This window comes from Vulpes lagopus, chromosome 23 (assembly GCF_018345385.1).
Source record: "Vulpes lagopus strain Blue_001 chromosome 23, ASM1834538v1, whole genome shotgun sequence".
In the NCBI taxonomy this organism is placed as follows: domain Eukaryota; kingdom Metazoa; phylum Chordata; class Mammalia; order Carnivora; family Canidae; genus Vulpes; species Vulpes lagopus.
Window position 1 is genome coordinate 4,349,079 of NC_054846.1, and position 14,054 is coordinate 4,363,132.

At 36.3% G+C, this 14,054-nt stretch overlaps 1 protein-coding gene across 3 annotated transcripts in view; it reads left to right on the forward strand.

The window, feature by feature from the left end:
• The window catches only part of MARCHF1 (membrane associated ring-CH-type finger 1), an 814,327-nt gene that overhangs the window by 676,434 nt on the left and 123,839 nt on the right, over positions 1 to 14,054 (forward strand). The window lies entirely within an intron of this gene.

The following is a 14,054-nucleotide window of genomic DNA, read 5'->3' on the forward strand; positions in this document are numbered from 1 at the left end:
AAAGACCCGAATGATAGAAAAGCACTGGACATAAATGAAAGATGACTGTAACAGGGAACAGTAAACTCCAAAATCTGAGCCAAGAAAGAGCTTGGCATCTTCCAAGTACCAGTAGAAGGCGAGCTTGGCAAAAATGTATTAAATAAGAGAGAGAAGGGGATCCCTGGGTGGCTCAGTGGTTGAGCGTCTGCCTTTGGCCCAGGGCGTGATCCTGGAGTCCCAGGATCGAGTCCCGCGTCGGGCTCCCTTGCATGGAGCCTGCTTCTCCCTCTGCCTGTGTCTTTGCCTCTCTCTTTCTCTCTTTCTGTGTCTATCATGAATAAATAAAATAAAAATCTAAATAAATAAATAAATAAATAAATAAATAAATAAATAAAATAGAGAAAAGAATGAAATAAGGTGGGGATGAATCGTGAACCAAATCATCCGAAGACTTGTAGAACTCTCTGGATTTTATTCTAAGAATAATGGGAAGCTATAGAAGAATTATGATAAGAAACTCACATAACCTAATTTACATCTTAAAAATACTGTTCTAAGATTCAGTGTGAGGAATAGAGTGCGTATGTTTTGTCTAATTGATTGCAACTTCTGGGAGGGATATGTAAAATATCATGACATTTTTAAAAATTTTATTTATTTATTTATTTATTTATTTATTTATTTATTTATTTTAATTTCATTTTAAACCCACTATAGTTAACATACAGTGTAATATCAGTTTCGGGTGTCCAGTATAGTAATTCAGCACTTACAATACCTGGTACTCACCCCAAGTGTACTCCTTAATCCCTATCACTTACTTCCACATCCTCCCACTCATGTCCTCTCTGGGAACCATCAGTTTGTTCTCTATAATTAAGAGTCTGTTTTGGTTTGCCTCTCTCTCTCTCTCTCTCTCTCTTTTTTGTCCCTTTGTTCATTTGTTTTGTTTCTCAGATACCACGTATGCGTGAAATCATATGATACTTGTCTTTCTCCGACTGATTTATTTGACTTAGCATTATACTCTCTAGGTCCATCCATGTGGCTGCAAATGGCAAGATTTCATTCTTTTTTATGGCTAATATCCTATTGTGTATATATGAACACTCTTCTTTATCTTTATCAGTCAGCGGACACCCGGGCTGTTTCTATAATTTGGCTCTTGCAGATAATGCTGCTATAAACATCTGGGTACGTGTATCCCTTTGAATTAGTATTTTTGTATCCTTTGGGTAAATACCTAGTAGTGCAGTTGCTAGATGGCAGGACAGTTCTATTTTTAACTTCTTGAGGAATCTGCATACTGTCTTCCACACCGGCTGTACCAGTTTGCGTTCCCACCAACAGTGCCCTAGAGGTTTTTTCCACATCCTCACCAACACCTGTTGTTTTTTGTGTTGTTGATTTTAGCCATTCTGACAGGCATGAGGTGATACCTAATTGTAGTTTGGATTTGTATGTCCCTGATGATCAGTGATGCTGAGCATCTTTTCATGTGTCTGTTGGCCATCTGCATGTCTTCTTCAGAGAAACGTCTGTTCATATCTTTTACCCATTTTTAATTGGATTATTCTTTTCTGGGTATTGAATTGTAGAAGTTCATTATATATTTTGGATACTAACTCTTTATTGCATATGTCATTCAAAAATATCTTCTCCCATTTAGTAGACTGGTTTTTAGTTTTGTTTGTTCTTTGCTTTGCTGTGCAGAAACTTTTTATTTTGGTGTAGTCCCAATAATTTCTTTTTGCTTTTTCCATTGCTTCAGAAGACATACCTCGAAAGATGTTATTATGGCTGAGGTCAGAGAAATTACTACCTGTGCTCCCTTCCAGGATTTTTATGGTTTCAAGTCTCAGGGTTAGGAGACCAGATCAGGATTAGGTCCTTAATCCATTTTGAGTTTATTTATGCATAAGGTGCAAGAAAGTGGCCCAGTTTCATCCTTTTGTATGTAGCTGTCCAGTTTTCCCAACACCATTTGGTAAAGAGACTGTCTTTTTCCTATTGCATATTCTTGTCTCCTTTGTTGAAGATTAATTGATCGTACAATTGTAGGTTTATTTCTGGGCTCTCTATTCTGTTTCATTGATCCATGTATCTATTTTTGTGACAGTACCATATTGTTTTAATTACTACAGCTTTGTAGTATAGTTTGAAATCTGAGACTGTAATACATCCAGTTTTGTTTTTCTTTTTCAAGATTACTTTGGTTATTTGGGGCCCTTTGGGTATCCTTTTTTTAAAAAATAAATTTATTTTTTATTGGTGTTCAATTTGTCAACATACAGAATAACACCCAGTGCTCATCTCGTTAAGTGCCCACCTCAGTGCCCACCACCCAGTCACCCCCAACCCCCACCCACCTCCCCTTCCACCACCCCTAGTTCGTTTCCCAGATTTAGGAGTCTTTCATGTTCTATCACCCTTTCTGATATTTCCCACATATTTTTTCTCCTTTCCCCTTTATTCCCTTTCACTATTTTTTATATTCCCCAAATGAATGAGACCATATAATGTTTGTCCTTCTCCAATTGACTTATTTCACTCAGCATAATACCCTCCTTTGGGTTTCCACACATATTATAGGATTTTTGTTCTAGTTCTGTGAAATATGCTGTTGTTATTTTGGTAGGGATTGCGTTTAATCTGTAGATTGCTTTGGGAAGTATGGGCATTTTAACAATATTTGTTCTTCCAATCCATGAACATGGAATATCTTTCCATCTGTTTGAGCTGTCTTCAACTTCCTTCATCAGTATTTTATTTTTTGCAGAGTACAGGTCTTTTTTCACTTTCTTGGTTAAGTTTATTCCTAGGTGTTTTACTCTTTGGTATAATTTTAAGTGGAATTGTTTTCTTAATTTCTTTTTCTGCTGCTTCAACACTAGTGTATAGAAATGCAGGGCGTTCTGTATATGGATTTTGTATTTTATAACCTTACATATATATGTCATATATATAGAAAGAGATATATATGAGAGATACCTGAGGACTCCACCAAAAACTACTAGAACTGATAAATTTAGGAACATGTATACACACACACACACACACACACACACACAAAATCATATGATCTGCAAATAGTGAAAGTTTTACTCCTTCCTTACCAATTTGGATGCCTTTTATTCCTTTTTGTTTTGTTTTCCAGTTGCTGTGGCTAGGACTTCCAGTAGTGTGCTGAATAAAATTGGTGAGAATGGATATCCTTGTCCTGTTTCTGACTTTAGTGGAAAGATCTCAGTTTTTCACCATTGAATATATGATGTTAACTGTGGAGGTTTTTTGTTTTGTTTTTGTTTGTTATATGTGACCTTTATTAAATTGAAGTATGTTTCTTCTAAACCTATTTTCTTGAGAGTTTTTTTTTCATGAATGGATGTTATACTTTCTCAAATTATTTTTCTGCATCTATTGAAATGATCTTATGGTTTTCCTCTTTCCTCTTGTGTGTGTATATATATATATATATATATATATATATATATATATATATATATATCACATTGCTTGAGTTGCAACTTTTGAACCACCTTTGCATCCCAGGAGTAAATCCCTCTTGATTGTGATGAGTGATTTTTGTGATGTGTTGTTGGATTGGGTTTGCTAATCTTTTGTTGAGGATTTTTGCATCTATGTTCAGCAGAGATGCTTACCTGTAGTTTTGTTTTGGTTTTGATTTTGGTTTTTGGCAGTGTCTTTATCTGGTTTTGATGTCAGGATAATGCTGTCTTCATAGAATGAATTTGGAAGCTTTCCTTCCTCTTCTGTTTTCTTGAAATAGTTGAGAATAGGTATTAACTCTTCTTTAAATATTTGGTTGAATTCATCTGTGAAGCCATCTGTTCCTGGATTTTTGTTTGTTAGGAGTTTCTTGATTACTAGTTCAATTTTGTTGCTGATAATTAGTCTGTTCAAATTTTCTATTTCTTCCTGATTCCATTTTGGGAGGCTATATATTTCTAAGAATTTAATTCATCCATTTCTTCTAGGTGGCCTAATTTGGCATACAATTTTTTATGATATTCTCTTATAATCCTTTGTATTTCTGTAGTATCAGTTATTATTTTTTCTCTTCCATTTCTGATTTTGTGGAGTTCTCTCTCTCTCTCTCTCTCTCTCTCTCTCTCTCTCTGATGAGTCTGGCTAAAGGTTTATCCATTTTGTTGATCTTTTCAAAGAACCAGCTCAAAGTTTCATTGATCTGTTCTATTGGAATTTTTTTAGCTCCAATGCTAATTGTTAATCTTTCTGTTTATCCTTGAAAAGTTTTGATTTATGTGTTCTGAGTCTGTATTATAGGTTCACATATATTTATAATGTAATGCCTTCTTCCAGTTTTTCTTTTCCAATATACACCATCCTTGTGTACTAAGGTTATATTTTTGTCTTTAATTATATTTTATTAGACACAATTCCCTTGTAAACTGAGGAAGATCTATAATAGAATTGCCCTGGAGATTTAGAAAAGGAGAAACTAGAGGACACCTAACATGTGAGGTCACTTAACCACTTAACCATTCCCCTTGTTTTGATCAGCTCTTCATCTCATCACTCTGATTCCCTTGTTTGTGTTACTCTGTTTTAGGGCCCTAATTGTACTTTAAATCATCATTCTCTGGGTATTGACAAAGAGTTGGATAATGAAAATGAAAAAAATAAGTGTCTGAAGGCAATAAGAAGAGAAGTAAGAAAAACTTGAAATATCCCCCAAAGACTTCCTCTTGCCACTTTCCCACATTGTCAGTTCAAGGCTTGGGGCAACCTCTTAGGGATGGATCGAGTCAGACTGTTTTTTAGCTAACTCTTGTAATTCATGTTTCCTTCTGTCATCTTAAGTTTTTCCAAGTTTGATTTTGAATAAATGGCCAGGAAACCATGCTTGATTAGCATCACCAAAGGAGTAGAAGTTTTGGATTTTTTCCCCCCACATTGCTTTGAGATAGTCAACACTGTTCTTATTCTCCAAATCCAATTCATAAATTATCCTCATGATGGATTCCAAAAGTAGTATATAATATATCAAAGTGTATGGCATATGGCAAACACTTTTAAAAAATGAAAAACTTGTGCCTTTTATATGTCACTTATGGATTTCTCTAGATCGTGGCTTTATTTCTTCTTTCTTTAGATGTTGCAATAGCTTACTTATTTTTGCCACCTACATTTCATGTAATAGCTATTTTACAATCGCTAAAAAGAGCAAATCCTATTTAATAAGATGTTTTTATTCTGCTAGAGTTTTGTTTAAATATTAAAAAAAAAACCTAGGAAATTCATATTTTTGTTGTCAAATTCTGACCAAACAAATAAGAAAAAGAACAACTAAAAGCCAGGTGTTAAGATAATTAAAAGGTTTGGAAATTCCAAAACTGAACATTAAAATAAAATGCAATTGGGCAGCCCGCGTGGCCCTGCAGTTCAGTGCTGCCTTCAGCCCAGGGCCTGATCCTGGAGAACTGGGATTGAATCCCGCGTAGGGCTCCCTGCATGGAGCCTGCTTTTCCCTCTGCCTGTGTCTCTGCCTCTCTCTCTCTCTCTCTCTCTCTCTCTGTGTGTTTTTCATGAATAAATAAATAAAATATAAAAATAATATAATGAATAAAAATAAAATAAAATAAAATAAAACGCAATTGTCATAAAATCCTAGTCAGAATGTAAATTAATACAATATTTTTGGATTTAGTAATACTCATTCAATTAGGCTTTTGCTAAATGTTAAATAGGACAATATTGAGCAAAAATCTTTTTTTTTTAAGATTTTATTTATTTATTCATGAGAGACACAGGGAGAGGCAGAGACACAGGCAGAGAGACAAGCAGGCTCCCTGTAAGGAGCCCAATGCAGGACTTGATCTCAGATCCCGGGATCATGCCCTGAGCAGAAAGCAGTCACTCAACCGCTGAGCCACCCAGGTGTCCCTTGAGCAAAAATCTTTAAGTGGACATGTCATTTAATTATCAAATTATGCCTAAAGATGTATTCTAAGAAATAATGAAGATGCACATATACATTAGTTTCTCTAAAGCTGCTTATTTTAGCTTAATGTGTGTGTGAAGCTAAATAATGGCCCTCCAAAGATGTCCATGTCCTAATCTCTGGAACTCGTGAACACGTTGCCTTCCATGGCAAGGGATTTTGGAGATGTGATTAAGTTAAGGATCGTGAGATGGGAAGATTTTACTGCATAACCTGGGTAGGCCCAATGTAATCACAAAGGTTCATATAAGAGAGACACCAGAGAATCAGTCAGAAAAAGGACATGTAACCAAAGAACCAGAGGTGGACATGGTGTACTTTGAAGACAGAAGAAAAGGCATGAACCCAAGAAATGCAGGTGACCTCTAGAAGCCGGCAAAGGCAGCAAAATGAATTCTGTCTGCCCTGGAGCCTTCAGAAGCACAAAACTCTGCTAACATCTTGATTTTAGACTTCTTAGATCATAGATTTGGTTACTTTAAGCCGCTAAATTGGTGGTGATTTGTTAAAGCAGCCATAGGAAACTAATAAAGTCTATGATAGTAAAAAAGTTTAAAACCCATGCAAAAAGTATGCTTAATGGACCCACTGAAATTGTTATAGGACAATATTTTCTATGCTTATGTTACTAAGTAAAAAACATCTTACAAACGTAACGTTTAAGTCACTTTTAACAAGGAAATTACAAATAGCAATAGCTTTATTTTTAAAGTGCTTTTTTGTGTTTCAGGACACTTTAAAAAGTTTCCCATGCTCAATTACCACTCCAAAAGGTGAATATGATTATCTCCATTTTTACAGATGAGGCAATTAACGCATTGAGAGGTTAAGATACTTGCCCAAGATTGTACAGTTAATGAGTGACAGATCTGAAACTAGGAGAGGAGACCCCTGAACTTGCACTTAGTCCTCTTTGTATGAATAACACTGGACGGTAAACAAAAACAAATGTATATACAACCCTGATAATGCTATGTGATGAAAAACAGGCAAGTTTTAGTTTCTTCTTTTCTTTATCTGAACAATAAACTTTAATTACTTTGGAAATACAGAAAAAATAAGTTTTAAAAAGATAGAAAATAATAAAGTTTGAAAGATACGTTGATGATCTTTAGAAAAATACTTCCTATTCTCATCTTTATTTTTAGACAAATTCACATCTTTTTTTTTTCAAATTAAATTGTCACAAGGATATAACTTAAATATGTAATTGTCTAAAGAATAAAATTATGTCATGACCTACTTGATTATATACCATTCAGAGCTTTGCAAATCTAACATGTGTATATTTAGATACCAGTGCCTTTGCTTATGAATACCAGTAAAACACATATGAGAAAATGTAACATTAGAAACTGAACTAAAAAATTAACCCTACGGGGATGATGGCATCTGGTTAGCCTCCAGTGTGGCTCACCCCAACACCACTTACAAGTGAAGTACAAAGACATATAAAGACCTACCAGAATAGTCATACCCATTCCCCCCCCCCAAAAAAAGCAATTGGTGGAAGACTTGTATTTTTGCTGAAAGTAAGATAACTCTGAGACTCTGCGGCACTGGACCCCTAATTCAAAATATGAAGTCTCTACTGAAGCAAAATCTTGACAGCTATCCTTCTACCATGAGTGCTTTTTGAAGTAACTAAAGTATTGATCCACTCAATCACTCTCAGCCTTTGTATATCTTTTTTTTTTTAAGATGTATTTATATTTTTTAGAGAGAGAGATGAGTGCCAGGAGGGACAGAGGGAGAGAGAAACTTTAGCAGACTCTTCACTGAGCTCAGTCTGACACAAGGTTCCATCTGAAGACCCTGAAAGCATAACTTGAGCAAAACACAACCAACTGCGCCACCCAGCGGCCCCTCAGCCTTTGCACATGTTGTTGGTGATTGCATTCCCCAGAAAGCAGAAAGGGAGATGAGAAATGGCTATAGCCATGGGAAGAGATAAGATACAAGGGTCTTCGTAACAATAAGTAGCAATTTTATTTTTTCATCTATCTCATCTATTTATGAGACCAGGTAGTAGCTCTAGGAGCATTCCTCTATGCATTTCACTGCTAAAACAAGAAACTGGGCAAGGAACTACCTCCTCCATAATCTATCTACATGGTAGGGAAGGATTTAACCAGCAAAAAAGTGACCAGAAGGGATGAAGTCACAGATAATCTCATGGTCTTCCCAGTGGCATACATCAGGTCTGCTTGGCGGTCCTCTTGTTAGAAGATTAATAAGCAGAAATAAACGTTATAATTGTCAGGTACCACAGGACAGCAGAACAGAAACACCTGAAGATTCAGAAGAAAAAGAAAACCTTTACAGTGACTAACAATAAGAACTTTTAACTTCCCGTTAACCATTGTCTCCCCAGCTCCCAAAACATTTGTGTGACTGAGAGTGGGTGCTCGATACACATTCACTGACTTAATAAATAATCTTTTTGTGAAAGTATGCTACATCTTCAGTGAGTAACAAGAAGTCTTGAAATCCATAAAGCGAAAGGGAAGCTACAGAGAAAATAAGCTGAACCAAAAGGAAAAAATAAGGGAAATGTAAAAGTAAGAAAATTTAAAAAGCAATTGAGAGAGTAATAAGTGATAGATGTAATTTCTTCCTTTGTGTGTATCACTTATTCTCAATCTATGACTTCTCTTTTATTTTTTAATGTTCAGAAATATTAGATTAAATATAGTAGGATCTCTTTCTCTCTTTGTTCTTTCTGGCTTCTGGTTTTTGTGTCTGATTTAGAAAAGCCCTTATCATTCTAAGATGATAATTTTTCCCATTTCTTTTATAATCTTTATGTAAATCTATTTAATTCAACTGAAATTTATTACTGTGCATTATAATAAAATATTTGTGTTTAATGAATGATATTTAAAGAAATCTACTTCAAATCTCACAATAACAAGTTAATTTGGGTCATCACTACCACCAAAGACAATTATAAAAAGCCAAAAATTATAAAAATTCCTCTACTTGAAAACTTTAGAGAATTAATGCTACAAGGACAAAATAGCAAAGACCCATAAAAGATAAAAATCACGAGAAGGGGAGCTTGGCATATGGGCTACTTTTCTCGAGGGGTATTTACCAATTTCAGAAGTGGCCAAGCAGCTGAGAATGTGAGAAGCCAAAGTAGGAGTCCAGAACTGGCCCAATCAGAGACCTGGTAGAGGCTGAACACGAGGATTAAGTGTAAGCAGGAAGTAGATACGCCTCACAGCACCTGCAGCTCATTTAAAATCATTTCAATGCCTGGGGAAAAAATTAACGAAATTCTGGATCACTAGTGATACTAGTAATGAAAATGAAAATTCTCACTTTTCCTCAAATTATTTCTAAGTACTCTGGTGAATACAGTGTCCAATGAAAGACAACTGAGCATACGTAGAAACAAGACCATAAAATTAGAGCCAAGTAAGGGTTCAGTCATGAAAACAGCAGTTATAGTCATCCTTCTAGATGCTTTTAACATGAGCAGTGGGGGCTTATACCAACCCTAGGAGATCTGAGGGTCGGAAGATCTGAGAAGCTACCCCTGAAAATTGTTGCACTCAGCTGAGCACAGTCAAGGACTTCTCAAAAGCTTTCCATAAGATGCTGCAGTTCTCAGGAAGTTCTCAGAAGCTTCCACAAACTACCACAGTCTGCAGAAGTGAAATGGGTGGAATCTCAAGAGTTCATCAGAAAGCCTCTGTAAATCTCAGGCCTGCCCACATATTTAAGCTGCAAAGCCTCTAAAGAATAATGACTTCTTTTCCTCGTCTGCCTTCCAAAACACTCCCAAAAGTCTCTCACCTAGAAGTATGTGGGGAAAGAGATTTTGAGAACTATGTCCTTTAGCTTATTTTCTTGGTTTCTAGAAGATTTATAGAAACCTGAGAGAATTTCTGGGGGTTTTTTATCTAGTTTTATTTATCGAAGTAATCTCTTTACCCAACATGGAGCTCGAACTCACAACCCCAAGAGCAGGAGTCTCATGCCCCTCTGACTGAGCCAGCCAGGCACCCCAAGAAATCTGAGAGAATTTCTTAATTAACTCAGAACAGCAAAGGATTTTTAAACTATGTGATAGAGAACACTAATCATAACAGACAAGATTTCAGTAAAAGGAAGAGATTCCACTCATCAAAAGACACCATTATGGAGTAAAAAGGCAAGCCATAGTTTATTAAAAGCTATTTTAAACATATATAACAGACAAAGATTACATCTGGAATATGTATAAAGAACTATGATCCAATAAGGAGGAAAAATGCCAGCTGAGCCCAAGAAAAATGGCAGTTAAAGTCCTGTCACAAAAGAGGATATCCAACCAGCTAATAAACACAGGAAAGGTATTCAAGCTCATGAATAATCAGAGAAATGCAAATTCAAAGTATAGTGAGATACTATTACATAGATATTAGAATGGCTACAATTTGAAAGACTGAAAATACTTAAATGTTGGAGAGGATGTGGAGCAATGGGATTGGGTGGGAAGGTAACTTGAAACAACCACTTTGGGGATTATCTCCTAAAATTGAAGATACATATTCCTTACGACTCAGCTTTTCCACTCATTTATACATTCAATAGAAATGTGTGCCCCTTTGCATCAAGATACATGCAATAATCTTTATCAGAACTTGACTTTTAATAGTGCAAAAATTAAAGCATCCAAATTCATATAAAAAATAGAATACATAAACTATGGCATGTTTATAAATTGGAAGGACGTGCAGCGGTGAAAATGAATGAACTACTTATACATGTGAAAATTTAAGTTAACCTCCAACATAACGCTGACAGAAACAGTCAGTAAATAATACGTACTATATGGTTCTGTTTATATATAGCTTCTTTAAAGCTATATCATAGTTATTAGGACCACATATATAGATGCTGAAAATATTTTTAAAAATAAAGAAAGGAAGTACCATAAAGGAAAATAATGATTCTCTATTATGGGGTAAAGGGTGTCAGTGACCAAAAAAGGCCTGAAGACTGCTTCTAAAATAGGGGTTATGCTCTGTGTGTCCTGACCTAATTTATTTTGCAATAATTCATGGAGATTTCTAGTTAATTTTGTGAACTTTTCTGAAAGATTATACTGCTAAGAGGAGTCAGTGATAGGCTTCTCACACTACCATTTGTAGTTCATTCAGTGTACCATCATCAACTGTAGGGAAATGATCAAAGGGAAGCGATGTAAGGGGAGGAGGGCGGGGGGTGGGGGTGAATGGGTGACGGGCACTGAGGGGGGCACTTGACGGGATGAGCACTGGGTGTTATTCTGTATGTTGGTAAATTGAACACCAATAAAAAATAAATTTATTATAAAAAAAAAAAAGAAATCTTACTTTGCCTTGCAGAGATGTTATCCCAGGCCATATTAGGCTTCCAACCACTCTATTTTGTGATTTAGCCTCCTTTAGTCCCCTGACCCAAGCCTTTTGCTGACACCATGCTTCGGTGGTAACAAATGTGCTCTACTGTTTAACCTCATCCCATTGGCTTCCTTCCATAGGTGTCTGCTAAGGTCCTGGTCTGCCTAAAGACCACCTCCCCTGTAATACGCTCTAACTTTTCCCTGTCCATTCTACCTCTGTCTCCTCCTCTTCCTTCTTAGAATTAATCCTTCCTCTATGCTATCCTACGTAATACACATGATCCTACCGATACATTATCAAACAACATGGGGGCGTCTGGGTGATTCAGCCCATGAAGTGTCAGACTCAGGTCATGATCCTCAGGGTCATGAGATTGAGCCTCGCCTTGGGATCCACACTAAGTGTGGAGTCTGCTTAAGGTTCTCTCTCTCCCCCTCCTCTCGCCCCATTCTGTCTCTCTCTTAAAAACAAAAACAAAAATTCACAACATATACATTCATCGTTTGCCTTTCTGCTTCGCTTGTGAGACTGGCCATTCCTGAGGGCAGGTACTTACTCTCCTGCCGGCACTTAGCTCACTGCCCCATCTCCCTGCGATTAGGACCTCAACACTTGTGTTGAATGTAACTCCCTAATTCATTGCCAGCTTGGCGGTGAAGTTGTGAAATCTGGATCTGTTTCGAATATACCCAAAGGACTCTAGTAATATTTCTTCTTCTTATAATGGTTGAACTACACTGAGTGCTAAGACAGTATCATTATCAGTTGGTCATACATTATGTCAAATAAATAGTATAGCTTAATCACTAAAGGGCCACCATTGTTTCTAACTAGAAATTTATAACAGATTGTGATAGGAATTGTGTATATATATTCACTCTAACAGAAGCCTTTCCAAAATAAGCTTTTTAAAAAGCAGGGCCATAAAAAAATGACTTTTCCATCAAATTTTCAAAGTCTAAAGTAATGGACATCATGCAGCTATATAATCAGGTAAAATATGCTAAAACTAACAGAGTTGTCCTCAGGAATTCTCTGTTATTCTAGGGGCTTCTACTTATTTCCACTCTTACTTGAAGATTAGGGAAAATAAGTACGTAGATTTTGAGGTCAATAAAAGATTTTATAACCCCATCAGTAGAACACTGTTTTCAACACCTTCTAGTTTATGGGGTATTTTTGTTGTTCAAACCTGTGGTGTCGGGAGGAAAATCATATGTAGTTAATGACTGAAATGTGTAATATTTTTCTCTTGTTTGTGAGTCCTGTGATAGCAGCCCCTGCAGCGTCTGCCAAGTATGTGTGGGTGATCATGTGACTCTATAGCATAGCTTCAATTTGCCCCTCACCCCGACCCCACCCAGAGTCCAGGAGCTTCATTGTGTGCTCTGTCATAGTGTCTGTAAGTATTCTCACTGCCGGGTTGTCATCGTTTTTCAGTATTTTGCACCTAACAAACTACCGGCTTTAAAAAAAAAAAGGTGTTGAGCAAATTTTTTGTTTATGGAACTTCTCCCATTTTAATCACCAGATAATAATTAAATAGCAACAAGGCAGTGTATAGAGAGAATGGTTTCTTCTCTCAGGAGGCTTAGAGTCCATAGAGTCTGTGTATAACACGAGAATGCCAAAAATTCGTGTTTTGTGTTTTTAGTGTCATTTCTGTTTAGTGATTTAAAAGCAGAATTTTAAACTGCTTTTAAATTATATTGTAAAATGGGAACACATAACGGTGGTTAGAAACAGGAAGTATAAAGCAGAACCTTGATGTCTCTGAAAATAAGCGAGAGAAGAAAATTCGGAAAATTCTATCTTGTGACATGACATTTCTCATCTGATTCTACTGCTCCCTAAAAATATCTAAGTTGACAATGAAGACCACCATAAGTGCTCAATCCATTTATTGAGAGTAAGCACAGCAGTTAACTCAGGAAGAACCGACTGTCACTTTTAATATGAGTGTTTTATATTTGTGGAGATGCAAATGGTCTAAATCTGAATGTGTACTTGCTTGGCAAATTCCTGATAATAAATTCATAAAATAATCTCTTCTTGCTGCAACATTTACACAGCACTGACACAAATCATGAGAGTGTTTTATTTTGGGGTGTGTGCGTGTGTGTTGCAACCAAAAAGAGGAAGACCTGGTTAGGAGCATGAAAATGGAAAAACACTTGTTTTAATGCTCAGAGATTTCTTCAAAATCACCTACAGGACGAAGCTCATGATATACACAAAATATAATAAAGCTGTGTGTTATAATGGCCAAAGCTTTATCAAAGAAAAATGACACCATAAATGACATTTTATGGCTTACGGAAGACAAAGGGCTCAGATGTTCTGCTTCACCCCATTCTTTACAACTTGATAGATACAGAGATACTAATGATTGGGGTCAGTTGTTGATATGTAGATATTTATTCTCAATATTTGAAATGATGATGTGTATAAAGTACTCAGCAGTAAATTAAGCAAAATAAGACATTTTAACTCACTATGAGCTTTTAGTGAGGATGTTTGCATAACATAAATGTTTCGTAAACATGAATGTTTGCCTTAGGGGCCTGGGGGTGCTGCCCACATCAAGACCATTGGACACGGCACCCCCTCAGCATTCATCAGAATCGCTCACTTCTGAGAGAATGTCTCGGTATGCCCAACGGAGTAGTAAAACTGGTAACTTTTAGGTATGAACAAGTAGTTTAATA